This window comes from Eurytemora carolleeae, unplaced genomic scaffold (assembly GCF_000591075.1).
Source record: "Eurytemora carolleeae unplaced genomic scaffold, Eaff_2.0 scaffold449, whole genome shotgun sequence".
Lineage (NCBI taxonomy): Eukaryota > Metazoa > Arthropoda > Copepoda > Calanoida > Temoridae > Eurytemora > Eurytemora carolleeae.
The window spans coordinates 172772-180589 of record NW_019396447.1 but is presented as its reverse complement, the minus strand read 5'-3'; the positions used below and the strand labels follow the sequence as shown (position 1 = coordinate 180589).

Sequence of the window (7818 nt, the reverse complement as noted above, 5' to 3'; positions counted from 1 at the left end):
GTACAGCTAATTGGGGTGTTAATGAATTGGAATTTTTGTCTTTAAAGAAAAATCTTTTAATAATTAAATAAAGTTTATTTAATTATCGAATTTGGTTATCTAATTATTTTTGTGACATCAAAAACCTAATTTTAAGGTAAAAAAATGCAAGAATTAGTTAAAAGACTACCAGGATATAGGAACACACAAGGAGTTTTACTCCAATCTAAATTCTGTGAGAGTTTGAAAATATATGACAACATTTATATTCATACTGGCTTTGAAACCAAACTTTGCCTGAAAACTACAAGAATAGAGTTATTGCCACAAACTCTGATTTGCTAAGCCGTATGTCTATGCACCCCAAAGTCGTAAACCTTATATATTTCAAACTATGAATTCTGTTAAATTCTAGTTCAAATAATCTAAGTTTGAAATATAAAAGGTTTACACCATGAGAAATAGGGATTAGAAAATTTAAGTTTGAGGCAAGAACACAATTACTTTTATCCATAAAATTCAACCTTCTAAACTTAGAACCTGCAAACCAACTAAGAACATTCCCACAATTTTCCGAGTTCCTTAATTAAAATTTGAGGCATATCGGTCAAGGGGTTCATGATTTATGATCAGACAAACAAATAAACAAACACACGTATAAAAGACAGAGATTACTACTTTATATATATATTCTAGCTTGGGAACCCGCGCCAAGATTACTAAAAGTTACTTCCGCCGTTTACCCGCATTTGAACGATTTTACTGGGAAACTAAATGTTCGCTATTAAAATCGACCCACTAAACTTAGAATCTTAAATCAAAGCTATGAACATTCCTGTGGACCTCCCGAGTTCTCCAATCAAAATTTGAGGCAAATTGGTCCAGGAGTTCCTGAGTTATGATCGGACAAACAAAGAAACAGACAGACAAACAGAGATTTTATCTTTATATCTTCATCTTTCATATTTTTATTCGACTACAAAGCACGAGATAATACAAATAAAAAATCACAATTTACTATGTAGTTTGGACCCGCCTAACCAGAGTTGGTTGTTTTGATTTGTTGGGCCATTATAGATATCATGATATAGATGTACAGATTATGTATGTAAAAGAATCTTTCAGAAAATGGTTTCCGAAGTCTCATTTATTGTTAAATTATGAAAATGTACCGAGCAGTGTGCTTGGAAATAAAATATTCAGGGACGTATACTGTAGTTTATGCAGGGGGTGGTGGCATTTACTGAACACAAAAATCTCAAGCAATTCTTTCATTTTTAAATCAATATCATCCGTCCTAAAATATATTGATTATGTCACGTAAAGCTTTTTCTGTTTTGTCCGTCATCTGTGCAGATATATATATATAAAGTGCAGATAATACATATATATATTATATTATATGTATGTGCACATAATTTCATATTTCATCCTTTTCATATTTTCGTTAAATCTACAGGTTTTACGCACCTTTTTTAATTTTAAAACAAAAATGACATTTTCAGATAAAAATAAATTGAAAAAAGTCAGGTATTAGAAAACACTTTTTAAAATTATGTTTTAAGAAGCTTTTATCCATTATGTTACGAATCTTACCTTAACTTCAATTTCCTTGCTGCAACCTAATCAAAGAATTATAAATGATAAACTATTCTGAACCGTAAGCTTTTAAATAAGTAACTCGGCTTAACTCAGACTTTTGAATTCAGAAGTTTAACTACTCAGATATGTAAATATTAAGATATTTTAGTTGAAAAGTTAAATAAATTCTCAAGAGTGGGTTGACTTTGAAGTGTCGTAAAGCCTTGGTCTTTCATTTCACTAACTTAATTATACTTTTCTATAGCCCTTGACACGTATACTTCAGATCTATAAAGCACTTGTTTATAATTCTATTATTTAATAAGTTCTACGAAAGGAATTTATTTTTTGCCACAAACTCTGATTTCCAAATCGAAATACCTGTTCAATTTGATGTTGATATTTTCTCTGATGTTTCAAACTTTAAATTCTGTTAGCTCTTATAGCTTGAAATGTCAAAGGTTTGACCAATATTCAATGAGATACAGCATAAAGAACGAAGTAAACTACCAACGTAGGATTTTATCTATATTTAAAAGTTCCCGTCTCTGATTACTGTAAACCAAAATATGCATGGATATGGGAAAATGTACGTAAAGTTTGTATCAATAGGTAATTAAACATACATACACACACATACTACACTTCCTATTTAACATGGTTCACACAGTTCCTTCCGGTTTGACATGCTAAACTGTAAGCATATAAACTACAGAGCGTCCCTTATCATATTAGCAAACTTTAACGCCAGAATACGCACATAATGCTCGAAAAAAAACTAGTATTAATTAATATTTTTTTTTCAATTGTTAATCTTCTTTTATTATTTTTATTTTCTTTTTATTAGATGAAATATTTAATATTCTACATCTGTTTGTAAATATTAACCTATTTCAAATCTTTATTGTTATACAAATCTGTGAAAATACATGTTTTACAGATTTTAGCTTATTACTTTTATATCTATATATATATATATATATATATATATATAATAAACTGTCTGTTTGTTTGTTTGTTTTTATTCAATAAACGTCAAAACGGCTAAATTGATTTTTTGTGGGACCTCGCTTGACCCAAAGGGAAGGTTTATGGATAACCGAATTTTCAAAAATTTACCTCTATCAAAATTCGATTTTTGAAAATTTTGAAAATCCACGACATTTTTTATAGAATCTGCGAAGTTTGTTTTAGAAAAAGTTTTACAATGTATAAAAAGAGAAGATAAAAGCCTATATTTTTCATTACGATTGAAAATATTTAGACATTTAGTTTTACTCAGAGCTTTTAGAGGTGAACATTGTTTATAGTAGTGACCCTCTATGCATAGATGGTAATACCCGATTCACAACCAAACCCTCAAAAGCGTTGTCTGATCAAGTATGAATTAGATATCAACGTTTATAATTTTGGAAGCTTGCGGAATTCTATTGCTCGAAAACATATAGAAATTATCACAATTAAGACTGTTAAACCTAAAAGAAACGACAATATCTTCCACATTATTGATCAGATAAAGGTTTCTATGGAATCTTTGTGAATCGGGCATTGCCATGCTTTGCATGGAGGGTCACTTGAAATTACGCTTTCGACTTTTAAATGACTATCCTAAAATTTTGATATAAAAACAATATACATTTAGGAAAGATCTCAGATTGCAGAATCTTCTGGAGCCTCTAAAACGTAGAAAAACCTTGAACTTTCAAAGTTACTGTTAAAATTAAAATATAAGATCCGGAAAAATAATGTTAAATTTGATAAGTAAATTTTAATTTATAAGCTGAAGGGCACGGGCAGTCGTAGTACATTTGAATTTTCGAGCCGGTTCGAACTTTCCGGTCCCAGTGTGAACTGTATCGCCCGGACATTGGGTAAATAAAGCCGGTGCAACAAGGTTGACGCGGTCAGACTTTAGGTTGAATTTACTTTTACTAAAGGGTCAGGATTGCGTGAGGGTTTGTTCTGAGATTTTGGATGGTTCAATCTGCGGAACAATTCAGATAAGATTTCAAGGGTGTACCAGGGGAGGAAGACTTAAGCCGTAAAAATTCCGGAAGAAATTTTTAGTTGAAGCATTTTTTTAAATGTCTTAAAATGAAAACTCGGGCCATTGCCTATCCATACTCAGATCGAGCGCCTAAGGCCTAAGAATTAACATTTTAAAAACTGAATATGTGTATTTATTCATTTTAGACGAGATCCTTTTAAACATATAATATATAATTAAAATTTTTTTTTAACGCAACATCACTTAGCAACTGCAGTCTATAATGCGTATTGAATGCGTACAAAGTTCGGTGCTTGCGTCGCAGTAAGCGTATATATGATTTATTAAATAACAATGTATTTAATATTTTTTCAAGAAACAGTTCCGACAGGACAAAATATAAAAACATATATGCTTTTCGCCGTAAACAATAAACAGAAAAACAAATGCTTCCGCAAAAATAACCCGGTAGTTTTCATTGAAATTGTCAACATTTTTATCATACATCATAAAATATATTTTTGGTGTTCTTCACTTTTTATTTACGGATTTCTTTAGTATGTTATAGTAACATTTTAAAATTTGGACAGGACAGCAATCTTATTTATATTAGAACTTAATTGGAAAAAGGAAAATATAAAAGTATCAAAATTAAAAAAAACGAGTATTTAATTATCGTTGATGAAATAAAAACATTTACGCAATTTTACGCTTTATTACACGCTCTGTTTTTATTTGCAGCGACATAGTTAATATTTTTAAAATGATTTAAGTAGATTCAAGATAAAAAGTTATATAGCTGAAAAAATGGACGGTCAGTCTTACAATCTGCAATTATTTTACGATCTATCTTGAACTCCTTGGACGCTAACTGTACATTTATACAGGTGAATAGAGCGTGTAGCTGTAAATTGATGTAGTAATAAATAATTAGATCACCAGATGTCACTCTTGGAGTAATCCAGGAAGCTGGTTTGTTTCATTATGTAATATTATAGAGTTCAATTCACTCGGTTACTCAACAATAACTTGCAAGATATTTTGAAGAACAGTAGGTAGGGGGGGTGGGGCGCTTATAACATAAATGAAGGGGAGGGGGGGGGGTTGTCACTTCAAATCCCCCCTCTCAAAAATTAAAGTAAAGTAAAGCAGGCACACCAATTTTACACAGTAACTTAAACAAACTTGAGCTGTATAAAAGAGAGAGTGTAATTTGTAATTTTAAGTAACCCTCAATGCAAAAATGGCAATACCCGAATCACATCGATCAAACGGAGAAAATTGTTGTTTTTAGATGTTTAAAATTGTTTAAATCTGATAATTCCCACATGCTTTCCTGTAGTAGAAATGAGCAAGTCACTTTTGTAGAGAACCCACAGTTGAAAATAGCAGTTTTAAGAATTATAAACATTCTAATCTAATTATACTTGATTAAACAATGCTTTTAAAGGGAGTGTTGTGAATCGGGCATTGCCGTTTTTGCATATGAAGGGTCACTTTAATTAACGCATACAGTCCCTTTAAATTTGTTTATTTTCTACCTGAGTTGTGTTAAAGATTGCTAATAATGTTAGGTTTCGTAATTTAAAGGAACTATAGTTTTTCACGGGCAGCCATAGTACATTTGAATTTCCCAGCCGGGTCAACCTTTCCGGTCCCAGTTTGTAGTGCATCGCCCGGACATTTGGTAAATGAAGCAGACAATCAATAGGACTAGCCGGTGCAACAAGATTGACGCGGTCAGACATTAGATTAAATTTACTTTTACTAAAGGTTCAAAGGTGCGTGTTTTGCCACAAACTCAAATTTTGTAATCCTTACATGTTCTATTAAAGTCTAGGTTTATCATATCATAGGTTTACACCATTAGGAATTGCAAAGATATCTGGATTGGAAAATTTGAGTTGGTTGCAAAAACTATAAGAATATAAGAATTTGAGCCACGGCTGAAATATGGTTGGTTTTTACTTAAAATTGTATTAAACTTTTTAAGATTTAAGCCGGCGCTCAATTGAAACCGGTTTTTGGGAGATTTGAGACGCGGCTTAAATTCATTAAATTCTGACTCTGATTCAACAAATTTTCTCTTGCATTATTTCCATTCTCCATCTCTTGCCCTCTTTCTTATCCATGTTTCAGCCCCTCTCTCTCTCCTATACAGCCCTACCCTTGACTTATATCTTACTATTCTAAATATTAATGAATACAATACATTAGCACCACCACCTGTACAATGAATAAATTGTATATTCAGGAACCCGGAAATTGATGTTCATACGACTCCATTTTGATTATTTATTTTGTCTAAATATGTAAAAATGGAATTAATGTTGAAAAATATTGAAAAATGTTCAGGTTTTTTATTTACTAATTGTTTTACCCCTTATAGGACACCAAAACACCCGGCCCCTGAAAATTAAACCTACTTTGTAACTATTTCAGGGATTTAAGGACTTGCTTGCTGAACAAGGCAAAGGAAGAAGGGACTGATTACTCTATAATCTAATTGTCCGACCTGCAACCTGAGCTGGAAACTTTGATGATTGTGGATATATCGAATTCAATTCTTGATCTCCATCTTCTGTTAATCTGCAGATTAATTTAATCTTTTGTACCCTGAAGGGATAATGCAAATAAACAGATTAAGTATTGAATTATGTATTGATCCTTAAATGCAAAGTGTCCACTGTGGATATTGAGATCAAACGATCTGGAGACTATTAGTATCCAACAATAAAACTTCCCAACTCTGATGTCCTCAACCTTTGATATTTCAAGTTATCAATTCTGTGAAATGAAATACAAAATATATCGAAATATATATGTACTTAATATATTGAAATATCAAGGGTTTAATCGCATCACGATTAAATAAATAGAGATTAAAAAATTTCAATTTTTAAAGATAGAAATCAGATTTTGTGTGTAAATGTTTTACGCGGAATGAATTAACTTCTCTGGAACTGAAAGCAAATGATCGTTATAACTCACGGCAAACTAGACAGAAGAAAAGGATCAAATTATGCGTCATTACTGGTACAACTTTGTGAACTCGAGCTCCTTCAGTTTAGATTTTACGCACAAGTATGGGAAGCTAATTTATCCAGTTATACATATTAGAACATGAAAACATTTTTTCTTCTCGATAGCACAATTTGTTAAGAGAAGAAAGTACCAAAAAGTTTAAGATTTCAATATTATACGTGCAATTTACATAAGCTTAACGTGAGCTCCAGAAAAATGTTGCTCAAAATAGAAAAAACGTCAGAAATCTTATGTTAATATCATTTAACTTTCAACAAATTTATCGCCACTTTAGAATTTTAGTCAGAATGAAAATTCCTTTGATATAATGATGAAAACTTGCAAATTATGGATATCATGTGATGATGAGAGACGAAGGTTTGTCAACAAAATAAAACAAAATATTTAAGAAATAAAGTAAAATTTTCAATAAAACGTGAAAAGTAAAATTTGATGAACGAGGAACAGGAAGTATGAATGAAGTCCAAAATAAACGATTGAACGTGAGCAATTCAAAACGTCTATTAAAAGATACGGGGCAAACCTGACTCACACGCGCAGAAAAGAAAGAGCGCGGGAAAATGTTAAGATGGCGGATATGAAATTAATAATTTTTGTCACATACAGTTTTTAACATAAATCACATTTCAAATCCATTCACAATCCTCTCATTTGGCAATAGCTACTTATATATGTAGCAAATATAGAAACCACATAGTAAATTACATTGTACATTGTCCTTATAGCTAAATGTGCCCATTAGTAAATACTTAAATCATGTATTGCGATTAACCCAATCAATATATGTAGATATATATATATAACTCCATCATACCCATATTGTGATAGCTTAAATATGTTATATATAACGGCGCATAACTTGTAATTATGCTGTTAAGACGAAATTCTTAACTTATCTGAAGAAATATACTTATGTTGTAATAGAGACTCCGCTTTGATTGCTGCGAGAGAGTTATCACGTCCTTCTTCTAAACGAATGAGTTGAAGATTGTGTCCTAGTTGAGACATTGATAGTTTACAAGATTGTGTTCTAGTTGAGGCATTGCTAGTTTACGAGAACGTGTCCTAGTTTAGGCATTGATAGCTCAAGATTGTATCCTAGTTGAGGCATTAATAGTTTGTGAGATCATGTCCTAGTTGAGTCATTGATATTTCAAGATTGTGTCCTATTTGAGACACTGATAGTTTACGAGATCGTGTCCTAGTTGAGGCATTGATATCTCAAG

At 31.5% G+C, this 7818-nt stretch overlaps 1 long non-coding RNA gene across 2 annotated transcripts; it reads left to right on the top strand.

Annotated features, from left to right (window-relative positions):
• The first annotated feature begins 3126 nt into the window (after nt 1–3126).
• Nucleotides 3127–6201, top strand: LOC111703485 (uncharacterized). 2 transcript variants are annotated; one of them, XR_002765616.1, is made up of 2 exons: nt 3127–4434; nt 5990–6201. It is a non-coding gene; the product is annotated as an uncharacterized LOC111703485 (long non-coding RNA). The 2 variants fall into 2 exon arrangements; XR_002765617.1 differs by having other exon boundaries at nt 3127–4519.
• The last annotated feature ends 1617 nt before the right edge of the window (nt 6202–7818 follow it).